Genomic DNA, 18516 nt, shown 5'->3' on the forward strand with positions numbered 1-18516 from the left:
GTCTCAAATAATGTTTTGCTTAAAACTATCTTTTATCTAGGCCCATCAACTTGTTTCTGAAATCCTTTCCATAAGGTCCTTGATTGACAGACATTCAGTCTGGGTTATTTCTAGGCATTTACTCACACTATTTCTTATTATTCATCTATCATTTCTTCATTCTATTAATATATGTTTAATACATGCCTTTTTCTACCAGTGTACTTGATCAAATACAGCGATAAATAAGCATGAGGAAACAGGAATGTTCCTCAGACATTTGTTTTGTTGTGATTATATTATATCCTTTGTCACACCTATCCTGTCTTTAGTGAAAAAAAAAGCTAATCAGGAACTAATTGTGCTGCTTAGCTTTTCATCACCATGTCCAGAAGACTTGACATCAAACAAAACAAAACAAAAAACCTTACCGGAAAAAGAACTGAGGGGCTGTCAGCTTCAGAAAGTTTAGTGCATGGTCACATGATTCTATGCTTTTCATAGGACATCACAGGCCATGTGCTGAGAGTCAGCTACCTAAAAGCTTGTAGGAGAGATTGAGAGGGGAGGGGAAGAGAGAGGGGGGAAAAGGAGAAGGAGAAAGAAAGGGAGAGGGAGAAGGAGAGATCCTCTAGTTTAGCCTCATCTCTAAGTTTCCAGAACCTCCCTAAACAATGCCATTGTCCAGGAACAAAGTGTTTATAACATGATTCCATGGAGAATGTTTCATATCCAAATCATGTTTAGCACCAAACCATGATACGAACAATCACAAGCAAAAGTGGACCTCACTGTCCACATTTTTTAATGAAAAGATCTTTAAATACCTTGATAACCCGAAGACATGAACTGCTTTAGTATTTTCTTTATCCAAAATAGCTCAATTATCTGCTTAAAAAGTGAAACTCTTGTTTGATAAAGTTACTCATGGAGCCCATGGTAATCATTATTATTACTTTAGCTTTATTTTATTTTTGTCAGGTGTTAATCTGCCACACTTTTGATGGCCTTTTCTAGAATTTTATCAGGGCCAGATTTATGTTTCCTTTTATTCTTCACTATTAATTTATAATTGTTCTAATATTATAGGGAATTATTTCTTTATGACAGCATGCATTTAGATTTCCTCCTTTTATATTGGGAAGATAGGAGTAGATCCACTAATCTAGTCCCAGTGTTTCAAGTGGATTAATTGAGAGCACGGAGAGATACATTTATGTCAGTATAAATCTGATTATGTATTTAATTTAGTGAGGTCCTTCACCATTTGCCAAGGACAATCCTAATTTACTCAAAGAAGTTAACTTCCAAGTTGAAGTAGCATTGGAATTTCTAGATATGTCTTTTCATCATTATGAGGTTGAACATATTTCATAACTACAGTCAAGGGACTTTATGATTGGCCTGACTCCATCTATTCCACATAACTTACATTAATAAGAATTACCATTAGATGAGAAAGGAATAAATTGAATACAACCATTATATTAAGGATAATATACCAAACTGTTGACCTTACATCTAATTACTGAAGGACGAACAAAAAATTAAAAAAGAAAAAAGACTGAGGTTTCTGTGATAGAAAGTGAAGGTACAGCCTGCTTTGCTGATGTTACTGGGATATTCTGGGATATTAGGAAGTTTAACGTTTTACTTAGAAATAATTTGGATTTATTTCTCCTTTCCTCAACTGAGTTATATTTCTGTCAGCTACAAACATACTGAAGCGCTTCATTCAAAATTGATAATAAAGCATGAATAAAAGCCCAAATAATACAGCCCTCAAAATGTTCCTTCTCTTCTTCTCCTTTCTGTCTGAAGGTATATTGCCTTTTGCAAATACTATGCTCTCTGTTACTTAGGTCAGATAAAGCAGTGGAAGTTTGAGCTGTTCTCTCATTTTCAATCAACACAGAAAGTTGTTGAGTGGAACACATTAGAAAGTATTAGTTAAAAGAAATAACACATTTCAACACCAGAGTGGCAGATTGTTTGTTAAGTGGATTCTTGGTGCTGTTAAAACAAGAGAATATATGGTTTAAGATTAGTTTATTACATTCATATCTATTCTCATAGCAATTTTTTATCAAATATTTATTGTATAGAATTGAAAACCCAGAAATGAACCTACAGACGTATAGCCATCTAATCTTCGATAAGGGAGCTAAAACAATAGAATGGAAGAAAGACAGCCTCTTCAGTAAATGGTGCTGGCAAAATTGGTTAACTACTTGTAGAAAACTAAAGCTAGATCCTTATATATCACCCTGCACCAGAATCAACTCCAAATGGATCAAAGACCTCGAAGTCAAAGCAGACACTCTGAAAACATTACAGGATGGAATAGGAGAAACACTAGGTCTCCTTGGCCCAGGCCGAAATTTTCTGAATAGAGACCGTAAACACAACAAATCAAAGAAAGGTTGGACAAATGGTATTGCATAAAGTTGCAGAGCTTCTGCATGGCAAAGGACATAGCTAGCAAGATCAAAGAAGGGTTGGACAAATGGTATTGCATAAAGTTGCAGAGCTTCTGCATGGCAAAGGACATAGCTAGCAAGATCAATAGAAAGCCCACGAATTGGGAGAAGATCTTCACTAGCCATACAACGGACAAGGGTCTCATATCTAAAATATACTTGGAACTCAAAAAATTAAATCCCCCAACAACAAATCTTCAAAGAAACAACTGCCCAATAAATAAGTGGGCTAAAGACTTAAAGAGAAACTTCTCTGAAGAAGAAAGAAGGATGGCCAATAGACACATGAAGAAATGCTCAACATCCCTAGCCATAAAAGAAATGCAAATCAAAACAACATTGAGATGCCCACCTGACTCCAGTTAGAATGGCAAAAATCAAGAACTCTAACAACAACAGATGCTGGAGGGGATGTGGACAGAAAGGAACCTTACTTCATTGTTGGTGGGAATGTAAACTTGTTCAACCACTTTGGAAAGCAGTATGGAGGTTCCTCAAAAGACTTCACATAGAGCTCCCCTATGACCCAGCAATCCCACTTTTGGGCATTTACCCAAATGATCACAAACAAGACCACACTAAAGCTACCAGTACAACTATGTTTATTGCAGCATTATTTACCATAGCTAAGATCTGGAACCAACCCAGATGCCCCTCAGTACATGAATGGATCAAGAAAATGTGGTATATCTACACAATGGAATTCTATGCCTCCATCAGAAAGAATGACATTGCCCCATTTGTTAGGAAATGGAAAAACTTGGAAAAAATTATATTAAGTGAAGTAAGCCAGGCCCAAAGAAACATAGGTCCCATGGTTTCCCTTATTTGCAATATCTAGTATATGTATGAGTCAAGCGGAAAAGGTCAGATAATGTGAGGTCAGGAAAATGAAGCCTTAGATATGTATTTTAATGTTTTTTTCTTTCATGCATGTGTTTCTAACGCATTTATAAGATTATCTCTTTGTTGCTTTGTATGTCCCTCCCCCACAGTATAACCCCTGCTTTCACTATATTTGATGTCAGTATAACTTGTGGAGGAGATGGGGAAAAACCAGTTGTTTAAGGATATAGGTGGACCTGTTGCAACAATGAGAAGTACAAGTTGTCATGTCGAAAACGAGCTTTACAACATTGGTGCGGTTGGGGGGGGGAAGGATTCGGTGGGGGGGGGGAGGGGGAGGCTGGGAAGGGATGTGAAGGGTAAACAAAGGAGGAGGCTGCAATGCTTGGTAAGAAATGTATGCATTATCCTGCCCATGTAATTGTAACCCCTCTGTACAGTATGTTCACAAATAAAATAAAATAAAATTTAAAAAAATTTATTCTATGCCGAGTCACTTTTTTACTATATTTATTTATATTTCATACCTCATAATAAATAAATACATGTATTCACATTATGATTTATTCTTCACATATATTAAAATTTATCCTTGATACAATTCTGTTTCTCCAGATCTATGCTTGTATTCATCAAGGCACAGAATGATTGAGTTCTGTATGGTTACAGTATGCTTTTCAAAACAACTTTATTTTGGTGGATGTGAAGCTGTGACACAAACACACATGTCGTGAAATATACCCATTTCATAAGAAATTTGTTTATATGAGCAGACACTCTGATGGGTCTTGTTTAACTTGTGGCCCATTTATTCTTACCAAGATGGTCTTTAGAGGAGCTCTGACTGGGAAAGGACTTAGATTTGTGTGAGTCAGCTGAGTAAAACACTGAAGAGCCAGCCCAAGAGAACATGTGACATAATAGCTACAGCTCTTTGGCTCTCAGGAAGCAGTATGGCTTTCATCATGGAGGGAGGCAGAGCTGTAGGGAGAGAGAATGAATGAGAATGAAAGGAAACACTCAGTATGCTTTTATTATTAAGGTTTATGTGGTGCTTCCCTTGAAGCTTTGCCACAGCGCGTGGTGGAGATTACTCACTTTAAAGAAAGCACGCATATGTGAAGGGGAGATTTTATTCCTGACATGACTGGTATTGACTGGTAGGTTTTACCATGTTAGCATCTGTGGGATAGTCTGACTCCAGGAGATGAAGAAGGAGCAGGAAATGCCACAAACAACCACAGAAGGAAAGGAAGCTTTAATTAGGCCAAAGACTAACAGAGTATGACTAGATTTCTAAAACCTTAGTTCTAAAAACTGATTTCTAAGAGCAACTATAATAAAGAAATTCATGAGAATGATCATGTTAAAAGTCACAGTTGGTGACAGGGATGATTACTAACACAAGTCATATATTTACAGTCTACTTCATTACCTGATATAGTCTAGTATCTTTAAATTTGTTTGTTAGAGAAGAATCTATTGCTCTTCTTTGCTTCCATTTGTTTGTAGTACTTTGGGGGGGGGGCATGGGACTTGAATTCTGGGCCTGGGCCCTGTCCCTCAGCTCTTCAGCTCAAGGCAAGAGCTCTACCACTTGAGCCATAGTGTCACTTCTGGGTTTCTGGTGGTTTATTGGAAATAAGAGTTTCATGGCTTTTCCTGCCTGGGCTGGCTTTGAACCACAATCCTCAGATCTCAGCCTCCTGAAGCTCATATTTCAGGCATGAGCCTCCAGCACTTGTAGTACTTTTTTTTTTTTTTTTTTTTTTTAACCATACAGAGGGTTTACAATTACATGGGCAAGATAATGAGTACATTCCTTATCAAGCATTGCTGCCTTTATGCAGAAGTTTGTGTTTGATAAAGTCAAGGTTGGCAGACTTTTCCTTCACTATCTTCCTTATTTATTGCTTGAAAGAGAGGTATAGTCTAAAAAATATTTTATTCTCTTTTCTAGTATTATTGCTTTAATGAATCCAGAATATATGATTCTAGGTTGATGATCACAATTCTAATCTTTGTTTACTGGTTTTCCCATGAGGCCCTTCCTTACTCTTTTGAAAGATTCACCTTTGTAATTTGTCAATGAGCTATACACACGGATCTATATTTATATTTCTGTATATTTCTATATGTTTTATATGTGTTATATATTTCTATATTTTATATTCTACTTATATGATTATTTTATTGTTTAAATCCACAGTTTAATATAATAATTAAATGGGTATTATAAAAATATAATTATATGTTTTATATAGTAATTATATAATATGTAGTAATTATATGACATGAAATATTATATAGTAATTATAATTACTATATTTTTTATATCTCAGAGCCTATTCTTTTTAACAGTTTTAAACTCATTCTTCTAGGAGAAGTTTAAAATTGCTTCTATATTTTTGGAAAATATACTCAATTTTTCAGTTTTAAATTATTGATTAATATAGGGATTACAGAGATTTGAATTCCATTGGCTGTCATTCATGTGGATAAAAAGGTCCATTTGTTTACCACTTCCTTTAAAATCCTTTTGTTCTTTCTGATCTTTCTCTAGAAAAATGGCAGAATCCAGAGCTTACAACCACTAACTCCACATTAGATAAGGACACTCTCCAGGGCTGTGCCCATTGGCTCACACCTGTAATCCTAGCTATGGAAGCTGAGACTTGAGAATCATAGTTCAAAACCAATGCAGGCAGAAAAAGTCCCCATGAAACTCATGTCCAATTAACAATTCAAAAACCACAAGTGGAGCTGAGGCTCAAAGTGGTAGGGCACTAGCTTTGATCAAAAGAGCTAAGGGATAGAGCCCAGACCTTCAGTTCAAGCCCCATAGTAACATCAACAAAAATATTCTCCAGGGTTGCATGCTAGCAGAATGTACATACTAATCAGATGGGACAGTTTTATACAAGATATTTCCTGAGATTCATATTTATAATCTTTCAGTTTCTTGTGAAACTAGATAAACTGCTGTCATTGCATCAGCCAGATTCCATTCTAGGCTGGTGTGGCATCTGTCATGTAAAAATAATTGTAAGGTTCATTTGTGTAGAAATATATTGTTAAGAGCCAAATATTTTGTAAATATCAATTATTTTGATAACATTTCAGTAGCAAGTAAATATTTATCTTTTTCAAATATTATGAAATAGATTTCTAACCATTTTAGAGCTACCACCATTTACCTGCTTTTCAATTTTTTCATTTTTTATAGATAGTAGTTTTATTTTTATTTTTTTATTAATTTTTTATTGTAAAAATGTTGTACAGAGGTGTTACAGTTACATGAGTAGGGTAATGAGTACATTTCCTATCGAGCATTGTAACCTCCTCCTTAATTTTCCCCCTACCATCACTTCCCTCCCCGCCTCCCCAATTCCCCCCGCCCCTCCCCCTTCACATTGTAAAGTTCATTTTCAACATATTGTCCTGTATATCTTGTTGTCACAATGGTCAGCCTGCATCCCCATATAAGCGTTCTGCAATATCCCTTCCCCCCGTCAAATTACAAAAATATATATATAAGGTACAGAGCACCAGCATCAAATCCAGTGAAAACAGGGGTTATACCATGGGGGAGAACATATTGATAGAAACAAAAGAATCACATAGTGCATTGTAAGTACATTAAAAACACTAGCAAGAAAAAATAAATAAAAACCTCTTTTGTCCCTGCCTTGGGGTATATTTTGCTTAACATTATCTCATATGATCGTATGTACATAGCTTTTGACCTACTCTACTTGTCTTAGACATGTACTGGTCACTGAAACAAGGGAAACCATGGGATCTGTGTTTCTTTGGGTCTGGCTTACTTCACTTAATATAATTTTTTCCAATTCTTTCCATTTCCTAATGAAAGAGCCTATGTCATTTTTTCTGATGGAGGCATAGAATTCCATTGTGTGTATGTGTGTGTGTGTGTGTGTGTGTGTGTGTGTATACAATTCCTGTGTGATATATAGATAGATAGATAGATAGATAGATAGATAGATAGATAGATAGATAGATAGATATGTAGATATCTATATATCTTGATCCATTCATCTACTGAGGAGCATGTGAGTTAGTTCCATCTTAGCTAGGTAAATAATGCTGCAATAAACATGGTTGTGTGATGGTAGCTTTGGTATGACCTTGTTTGTGATCATTTGGGTAAATGCCCAAAAGTGGGATTGCTAGTCATAGGGGAGCTCTATATGGAGTCTTTTGAGGAAGCTCCATACTGCTTTCCAAAGTGGTTGAACAAGTTTACACTCTCACCAACAATGCAGTAGGGTAACCTTCTGTCTCCCCTCCAGCTCTGTTGTTATTAGAGTTCTTGATGATAGCCATTCTAACTGGGGTGAGGTGGAATCTCAGCATTGTCTTGATTTGCATTTCTTTTATGGCTAGAGAGGTTGAGCATTTCTTCATGTGTCTATTGGCCATTCTTATTTCCTCTTCAGAGAATTCTCTCTGTAAGTCTTTAGCCCACTTATTTATTGGGCAGTTGTTTCTTTGAAGATTTGTTGTTGGGGGATTTAGTTTTTTGAGTTCCAAGTATATTTTAGATATGAGATCCTTGTTCGTTGTATAGCTAGTGAAGATCTTCTCCTAGTCCGTGGGCTTTCTATTGATCTTGCTAGCTATATCCTTTGCCTTGCCCAGCAATCCCATTTGTCCAACCTTGCTTTGATTTGTTGTGCTTCTGGGTCTCTATTAAGAAAATTTTGGCCTGTGCCAAGAAGCCCTAGAGTTTCTCCTATTCCTTCCTGTAATGTTTTCATGGAGTCTGCTTTTATTTTGAGGTCTTTGATCCATTTGGAGTTGAGTCTGGTGAAGGGTGATATGTACGGATCTAGTTTTAGTTTTCTAAAAGTATTTCACCAATTTTGCCAGCACCATTTACTGAAAAGGCTGTCTTTCTTCCATTCTATTTCTTCAGCTCTCTTGCTTGTCAAAGATTAGGTAGCTATAGGTCTGTGGGTTCATTTCTGGGTCTTCAGTCCTATTTCATTGGTCCTCAGGTCTGTTCTTGTGCCAGTACCAAGCTGTTTTGATTACTGTGGCTTTGTAGTAGAGTTTGAAATTTGGAATTGATATTCATCCAACACTGTTTTTTCTACTAAAGATTGTTTTTGCTATTCAGGGTCTTTTATTGTTCCATATGAATTTTTGGATTGCTCCTTCTATTTCATTGAAGAATGAGGTTGGAATGTAGATAGGTATCACATTGAATTTGCAGATCGCCTCTGGCAGTATTGCCATTTGCACGATGTTAATCCTCCCAATCTAGGAGCATGGGAGGTTTTTCCCACTTGCTTAGTTCTGCTTTAATTTCCTTTTTCAGGTTTTTAAAGTTCTCACCATACAGGTCCTTCACCTCTTTTGTTATGTTAACTCCTAAGTATTTTATTTTTTGTGGGGGCTATTACAAAAGGGGTTGCTTTCCTAAATTCAGTTGTACTCTTCTCATTATTGGCATGCAGGAAAGCCATTGATTTCTTGTGGTTAATTTTGTGCCATGAAGGGATGGGAAGGGGAAACAAAGGAGGAGGCAACAATGCTTGATGAGAAATGTACTCATTACCTTGCCCATGTAATTGTAACCCCTCTGTACGGTACTTTCATAATAAAAAAATAGTAAAAAAAGGGCTGGGAAGGTGACTCGGTGGTAGAGCACTTGCCTTGCATGCATGAGGCCCTGGGTTTGATTCCTCAGCACCACATAAGCAAAAAGAAAAAAGCCGTAAGTGCTGTTGTGGCTCAAGTGGTAGAGTGCTAGCCTTGAGCTGAAGAGCTGAGGGACAGCCCCCAGGCCCAGAGTTTAGGCCTCATGACTGGACCCTCCCCCCAAAAAAATAGTAAAAAAAATTGTACCCTTCAGGTTTTCATTTTTTAAAGAGATTTGAATATTCTCTTAAATATTTGTGATATTTCAACCTTTGAATGTTTCCCTAAAGGTATCGCTTTTCATATTATTATTATAAATACTATTATTATTATAAATACTATTACCTCTTATAAAATAGTATAATATTATGTTCACAATAAAAAACAAAACTTCCATAAGAAAGTAGTGGGGAGAGATAAGGCAGCATCTTGCTATTTTTATCTCCCTGGCTTCAAATTCATGATGATCCTCCTACCTCAGTCTTCCTGAGTGTTGAGATTCTAGGCATGAATCACCTTACCTGGTTCAGGAGAATTTTCTTATTCCCATCAAAATTTTTACTTTACTTTAGTGAACAAGTTTTCCAAATTCTATTAAGATGCTTTGAAAAAAAGGCAGTAACATTAAAATTGCTGAAATTTATCAGAAATACTTTACTAAAAAGATGCAAAATTCTCTTGTTATTTTTTTCTCATTGTATCTAAATTATCCTAATAGAAACTATGTATCTTACAAAAGTAAGGAAATTGCCTTATTTCCAGGGTCTTTCTATGAGTTCTGTTGTCTTTAGTAAGAATTGCATACTACTAATTACTGCATAGGAGGGGACCTATAGAGTAGCATGCAGGTCAGTACTTACCACTCTCTTATACTCTACAGTGATTTTTTTCCTTTCAATCAGTACAAATGCAAATAGAGAGCCTGGGGGTAAAGCATGAGCATCCTATAATCAGGAAAAAAATGTGCCATAAAATTGGCAAAAAATATAAACCATTCCACAAATGAACAATTCTACATGTACATATATGAGAAAATTCTTTGCAATAATTAAAGAGATTCCAATTTAAAAGTCCATTATTACATTAGATCTATTAACTTTGCATTTAAACTAGTAATTTACAATCTTAGTAAAGACATTCTTACAAACAAGTAGTAATAAAGAAAACAGTACAATCTCCACTATAAAAGGCAATTTTATAACACATATTAAGGGCAAAAAAATTCACCTCCATTGCCCAGTAAGTTCTACCCATGGGTATTTGTAAATAATACCAAAGTATTAAAGATGTACTATGTAAAATTACATTTATTTCAGTATTTATTATTTTTATAATAATGAAAAATACAGAGAAATCTCTAGAGTATTCACAAATAGGGCTGCTTAAATAAATTATGGCATCCAAATGAAAATTTTAGCAATCTCATTTGTAAGAATTTATCCAAAGGAAATATATTAAGAGAATGTACAATCTAATCGCACATCACCATTTTTGCAGTTTGCTATATTGAAAAGGCAAGCCTCCTGAGATAGAATCAGATATCATCTTCTCTGCTCACTTATGAATCTCACCTTGTTGGATAGCACACAGCTCAGGTGCCCTCATTCTATTTACACTTAGCTAGTGAAAGTCTCGCTAATTATTCTGGCAAGCAAAACAAATACACATAGATTCAAAATTAATTAGTTTACTCCAGTCATTACCAGATTATTGATTATAAATTATTTATGTTATTTAAAATTATTTCTCTCCTTCCCAGTTATTAATCCTGCAGGACTTCTTCTCTTATCCTACTCTGCTTCTCTAGCTATTCTCTCCCACCTTTAAAATTTTTTTTAAATTTTTCTGATCCTGGGAATTGAACTCAGGGCCTGGGCACTGTCCCTGAGCTGCTTCTGCTCAAGGCTGGAGCTCTACAACTTGAGCCACTGTACCAATTCTGGCTTTGTTTTTTTTTTTGTTTTTTTGTTGTTTTTTTTTTTTTTGAGTAGTTTATTGGAGATGAGAAGATCATGGGAACTTTCCTACCTGAGCTGGATTTGGACCACGATCCTCAAACCTCAATCTCCTGAGTAGCTAGATTGCAGGGGGGGGGGGGGGGAGCCACAGGTGCCAGGCTCACACACACACACACACACACACACACACACACACACACACACACATATATGTACTTCTATATTATTGTGAAGGTGATGTAGAGAGGGGTTACCGTTATATATATACATATGAATATTTATATGGCTATATACTTATATGTTTATTTATAAATATACATTTATATACTTATATACATTTCTCTATATATTTATATTTAAATATATATACAAATATATTATTGTATAAATGTATATACATTATTGTGAAGGTGTTATATAGAGGGTTAAATTTACATAAGTAGTAAATGAGTACATTTCCTTTTAAACAGTGTCACCCCTTCCCATGCCATCTCACAGTTTTCCCTCCCATCCCCACTTAACTTTGTATAGTTAATTTTCCATATGGTGTTTAGTGAGGGCCATTGCGGTACTTGTTTGTCCTTTATCTCACACTTTCTGTGTCCCCTCCTTTACCTAACACACAAGACAAAAGGTAAAGAAAACAAAAACAGCAACCAAGAAAGAAAGAAAACCCCTCATTTTCATTTCTTGGAGTTCATCCTGATAGACACTATTTATATGATCGTATTGCATGCTACATTGCTCTTGTCGATGAGGACAAAAGAGTTTTTCCTGGCTACATTGTTATGAGGAAGCACAGGCATTCCTTTGGCAGGTATTTAAAGTTTTCCCTGCCTCCTCAAGTACATACATGGGGTCTTTGAAGAGCCTCTTGTTTCTAAGAATATCTTGACATTGGTGAAGCATCTTTTCTAACTGGTTGCTGGTAAGTTTTCTAACATTTGAGACATGAGGAAGTCTTTCTCTTTTTGATATTCTTTATATCCATATATATCACTGCACCAGCAATGCAGGAACCTTTGCTGGTTGGTCACAGCCTTTCCTATTTTAGACTTCTCAGGTCTCAGAATAGGATGTTGGAAGCTCACAGCATGTTCTCTGAAGTCTCTTTCATCACTAGAAGTGAGGAAAAATCACATGGCATCAGGGACATGCCCCACCTCAAGGAAGCCCTTCCCCCAAAGTTTCCCCTTTCTTCCTTTCCTAATCTATCGGACCATTTATTTAGAAACTCCTAATGTTTTCTTGACTTTTACCTTGTAATATAACAATTTGGAGATTTTTGTGCAATAAACACTAAAGGAGTCTCATTTCATTTTTAAAATAATTTTTATTGTGAAAATGCTCTTCAGAGGGGTTACAGTTACATGAGCAAGTTAATGAGTACCTTTCTTATCAAGCATTGTTGCCTCTTCCTCCTGTACCATGTATATTATTTATTATAATCACAAAAAGTTTAAATATTGAATAAGTAGTTAAGTAAATTATTACTTAAATTGATTATGAAACATCAATTAAAATAATGAATATTATATTACTACTTTGGTAGTGGTTTTAGGATATCTTGTTAGGTATATAACAAATGTTACAAACATATACATTGTGAGTATATATATATATATATACATAACATATATTGCTAAAATACTGATGCTATTGAATAATACTTTTATATGCTTTGTTGCAGCAGGACTGTTTTATAACTTAATAGTGACTTTAAAGTAGTTTTTCAAAAACTCAAGGCTTGCCTCACACTTCTAATCCCTGTAATCCAGGAGGTTGAGATCTGAGGATAGTGGTTCAAAGCCAGGCTGGTCTGGAATGTCTGTGAGACTCTTATCTTCAATTAACTATAGCAAAAAGCTGAAAATGGAACTGTGGCTCAAGAGGTGGAGTGCCAGTCTTGAGCAGAAAAAAAAGCTATGGGGGAGTGCCTAGTTTTTTAGTTCAAGACCCAGCACCAACACACTCAAAACATTCTTAACTCAAGGTTAAGAACTTCTACTGTAGAAATAGAAGTTTGAATATGTGGAAGTATTTGTTCAAGTTTCATGATGAAAATATACATTTTTTTCTTAAAATATTTTCTAAACTAGGAGAAAATGAAGGAGGGGTAACATTGTTCAAAAAGAAATGTGCTTATTGCCTGACTTATGTAACCATAATTCTTCTGTACATCAAGCTTTCAATAAAATTTTTAAAAAGATGGTTTCTAATTTTGTTTGTTGTGAATGATGTTGCCATATTCTAAGTAGGACTCTAGACTTAGAAAAAAAGCTCAATGCTATAAGGTGATAATTTCTCAATCTTTGATGAGTGTGATTACATTTCATTATTTTTACTAAAATATATATAATCATGCACAAAGGATGAATCTTACAAAACTACATCATTTTGACACTTATTTATCATAGTTTTTTTCTAATGTTCCCCAGAACTATTCCTTCTGTTTCCACTACATGATTTGATGGTAAATTTGCATTTGGGAATATAATGTATCCTCCCACTTCAGTAGTGAAAAGAATAGTATGAGATCCTACTTATAGAACCTATATGAGGTGTCAAATTGAGTAGTTAAGGTAAAACATCAGTTTCATGATTTTCTATATCTGAAAGTTTGCTCTGCTCTGGTTTTGTTTCTCAATCAGTTATCTGGCAAAGTGTTACTTCTCATTTTTATTATCTTTTTCAGTGCCTTAGCATATGACATTAGGAGAATATTCTCTTGAGGGATGAAATTAACAAGTGAGAACATCAATTATTTCTAGATGATTTTATTTGATCTTCATATGTATATAAATTATATTTTATTAATTACCAGCTATCATAATTCATAATCTATACCATTTATGACTTATGAACTTCACGTATTTATATATTTGTATTATAAAGCTCAAGAAACCAAGGATTGGAAAAGTAACCTTGCTCATCAACATGTGTTAAATACAAAAGTCATATTTAAAATTTGATTTTTTTTTTACTCTAATAGAATAAGCATCTGTAGAGTAGCTGACTTGTTTTCACTTTGGATAGGATTTGATGGAAGACTGGACAAAACTATTTGCTCAATATTAATTCTATATCTGTGAAATAAAATAATTTGATCATATGTCCTTTTACTTCTCATATCCCATGATACAATTTTTACTGAGATTATCATAAGATTTATTCATTTTTTATCCCCAGTATTTGCAAAGTATTATTCTTATTTTCAGAATCATTAAGCACCAGAAGTCACATATAATTTAGGTTTCAGGATGATTAGATATATAGGGAGGTATGTATATTACAGACACTTCATGCTACCATGCTTAGAAGCAACTGCTTCAGGGAGGCTTAGTGAGCTCATGGTGAGTACAATATCTATCTAGTGCCTAAGAAAAAGCCAGTCTAGGGGAATTCAAGAACTTTGGCTCTTATTCCTTTCTAAGATATTTCTTTCAAGTACATAGAAATGACTGAAGCCCATTGATGAAAGCACTATCCTTAAAACTCTTTGGAGTATGATTGCTGCAAATGGTCCTTATGGGAGCGTTCCAGGCCAGGTTTCTGTCATCTAATTTTATAATATGGATTACAAAATTATCGATTGAGAACTCATTGTAATACTTTTAGTTATATTATAAGCAGCTAGACTGAGAGAAATACTACCCTACTACAATTTGGAGAAGACCTTTAAAGGACATTTTTTTTAATGCAGAGGCTGCATTAGGCACAGAATTAACAGTATAATTTGAGTAAATCAAAATGTTCTTGTGCCAGTTTCATTTTTAGGAAATGTTAATTGTGTGTTGCTTTATGCTCTGTCTATATGATGGACTTCCTTAATTAGATTACGAAGTTTAATTTGAAGGTCCAGCTTCAGGATAATTAAAGCACTGGGTAATTAGTCATATTTCCTGAAATTTACACTCTGAAAATATTTTTGTAGTTTTTTTAACCACGTCTTACCTCTTTTTATGAACATATGACATTTGCCCTTTATTTTCTTTATCAAAGAATAATATATAATGTTATTGATAGACATAAAAAGAAGTGGATTTGAATTTGGCTAATTATGCTCCTGCTATATTTGATGTATTGATATTACCAAGGTATGTGAATTAAATGAGACCAAAGAGAACGGCTTGCAGTGGTCATTTTAACAACCTGGTTCTGGGTGGCAAGCTTAGTTTGGAAAATAGGAACACCAACTCACACCAAAAATGAAATGCCATTTCATTGTCTGTAGATCTCTGATAAGATCCTCATAACTTGTAGTTTGTAGATGTTGTAAATTAGGATCCAAGCCTGAAATGATTTAGTCAATTTTTATGAAATTCAGCAAAGGCTTACTTGATAGACAAATAAAACAGGGTAGACATAACACAAATAATTGTAAGTTCGAAAAACAAAGTACAGGGATCCTTAGATTCCAAGAGAAAACAGGAAGAACATATTATTAGGGAATATTATGAAATCAAATGAGATGGAAATATTTGGCAGTATATTTCATAAAGGGGTTAACATCTTTTGATGAAGATCATTTCACTAGGAGGAAAAATGATTTATCAATATGATCAATGAATGAAAGCAAACAGGGCTTTCACATAATTCATCAAAGACTGTTTTAGAAGCATTGAATCCTCATCCTTTCCTCTTTGATTTCCTTGAGGCCCACCTGAACCAAGATGAAGTATACAAGTGCCCCAAGCCTACTGAGACATAAGAGATGGTCGCCGGTGTTTTTCCTTCCAACACTCCTTCTTAAGGGAATGATGAGATGCTGAAACATACCAATCCTGACTTTGCAGCTTTGACTCACCCAAGAGAATAAGTTCACCTAACAGACCGAGTTTCTTTACTGGAAGGATGAAGAAAAGGATAAATGTAAAGTAGCATCCAGAATGAAATAATGCAATAACACACATTGAGATAATACATGTAAACTCCCTCGATCACCCTGGAGGTACAACGTGTTCTTAAAACTTGTTTCTCCTTATAGTAATAACATCTAACATGACCTTGACATGTCCTCCTCCTTCTAGGTATCAGTTCTGTACCAGCTTCACCTGCAGCTTCACCACTGAGCCAAGACTGGAGGCATTTTCTTGAATATCAAGGAATCCTGGCCTCACATACTGTCTTTTTTTTTGGTCAGTTGTGGGGTTTGGACACTGTCCCAGAGCCTCTTTGTGCTCAAGGCTAGCTCTCTACCACTTGAGCCACAGCACTACTCCCCATTTTTGAGTGGTTAATTGAACATAAGAATCTCACAGGGACTTCTCTGCCCTGGTTGGTTTCAAACCACAATCCTCAGATCTCAGCCTCCTGAGTAGCTAGGATTACAGGTGTGAGCCACCAGCACCCAGCTTTCGCATATTTTTTCAGCAGAGGTATAAAATACATCTCTTTCCTTTACCCCTTTCTAACTTCTAACTTACATGCTACTGTCACCTACTTTCATGTTTCTCTATATTTTAAACACTACAACACATTATGATAGTTTTTTTTTATTGTGAAAATACCATACAGTGGGGTTACAATTACATGGGCAAGATAATGAGTACATTTCTTATCAAGCATTGTTGCCTCCTCCTTTGTTTCCCCTTTGATTTGTACATCTCATTGTTGCAATGGGTCCACCTGTATCCTTATTTAAACAATTTGTTTTTTCCCTTCCCCTCCCCAAATTATACCAACATCAAATATAGTGAAAGCAGGGGTTATACCGTGGGGGAGGGACATACAAAGCAACAAAGAAATAATCTTATAAATATGTTAGAAACAATTGCATGAAAGCAAAAACATTTGAATATTTATCTTGGGGTTCATTTCACCTAACATCAACTTATCTGACCTTTTTGGCTTGTCTCAGACATATACTAGCTATTGCAAATAAGGGAAACCATGGTATGATAGTTTTACATAACTATTGAATGTTTAAATTTTTCCATATACTTTCAATCTTGTCCTAGTTTTCTTTCTATATCCACATCTTTATCACTGGGCTAATTTCCCCCCTGCAAGGAACATTTCTTTAGTGGGAAGCTCATTTCTATTTGTCTGAAAATGCCTTCAGTTTGCCTTCATTCCATGGTTACAGATTTCTGAGTTTGCTCTTACCATTTCACTATCTTCACTATCTTTCCTTCCACTTAGGGTTCCATTTTCAGTTTATGAAGCATTTTACCTGCAATGTCTTTGATCTTTTCTGCTTTTAAGATCCCCATGTGATTAATGTTCTATGATTTGATGATAATGCATTGAGATTTATTTTTATTTTTTTTATTGTGAACATACTGTACAGAGGGGTTACAATTACATGGGCAAGATAATGAGTACATTTCTTATCAAGCATTGCAGCCTCCTCCTTTGTTTACCCTTCCCAGCCTCCCCCCGACCCCCCACCCAGAGATTTTTTTTTGAGAGTCAAGTATCTACAAACCAATCATTTTTCATCACGAGTTCAGGAAAAAATTCAGCTATGAACTTGTCAAATACCACTGTGTTTCTTTCTCTGTCCTTAAACTATAATCTTGCTTTTTCTCATAGTTCACTTGATAGTATTTATTAAAGAAGAATTTGCACTCATTGACTCTATGTCTTTAGTATTTTACTCTACTTGGTTAGCTATAAGAAAATGCCCTGGGGTAAGTGACTTAAAGAACAGTAGTTTATTTCGTGTGGCTCTTGAGCTTCGGGCATCCTTTAATCTGAGTGCCAATCGATTCCTTTTTTTGCAACAAGCCCTCTTTCTGGCTTGCAGATGGCTGTCTCTTAACTGTATTGCCTTATAAAGACATTAATCTCATGATAATAGCTCTCCTTTCATGATAATATTACTTTCCAGTGGTTCAGTTTCTAAATACCATCACATTAGAAGTTTGGGCTTTAGTATATCAAACTTTGGAGACACATTTAAGGGCATAGTGTATACCAAATATCATTGTATATAACTCTAGCCTTTAAATGTGATTAACATAATAAAACTGATTTCCTTAAATTTTGCTATTTTAATTCTACTGATAAAATATAAAAGCTTCTCTTCAGCTTCACTCCAGAATCCAGCAATTTCTCATTTCCGTGTTCTTCCTAAAATGTCTCTTCTGCATTATTTTAGTTGAAAACTAATTTTATATCCTTTTTTTTTCTTTTCTTTTTGTCGTGGGGCTTGAACTCCAGGGTCTTCCCTGTCCCTCAGCTCTTCAGCTCAAGGGGAGAGTGCTTACCACTTGAGCCACAGCGCCACTTCTGGTTTTCTTTTCTTCTTTTTTTTAAAATAATAATAATAAGGTGGGTTTTTTAATTGTGAAAATACTGTACAGAGGGGTTACAATTACATGAAGAAGGTAATAAGAACATTTCTTATCAAGCATTGTTGCCTCCTCCTTTGTTTCCCCTTACCATCCCTGCCCTCCCATTCCCCTCCTCCCCACCCCCAGCCAAAGTTGTGAATTTCTTTTTTCGAACGTCTTGTACATCTCATTGTTGCAACGGGTCCACCAGTATCCCTATTTAAACAATTTGTTTTTCCACTTCTGGTTTTCTGTTGGTTTGAAGTACCCAGTTTCGGATGCCCCCTCACAGACCACCAGAAACCA

The sequence above is a fragment of the Dipodomys merriami genome, unplaced genomic scaffold, assembly GCF_024711535.1.
Source record: "Dipodomys merriami isolate MVZ:Mamm:240054 unplaced genomic scaffold, mDipMer1.0.p SCAF_12, whole genome shotgun sequence".
NCBI lineage: Eukaryota > Metazoa > Chordata > Mammalia > Rodentia > Heteromyidae > Dipodomys > Dipodomys merriami.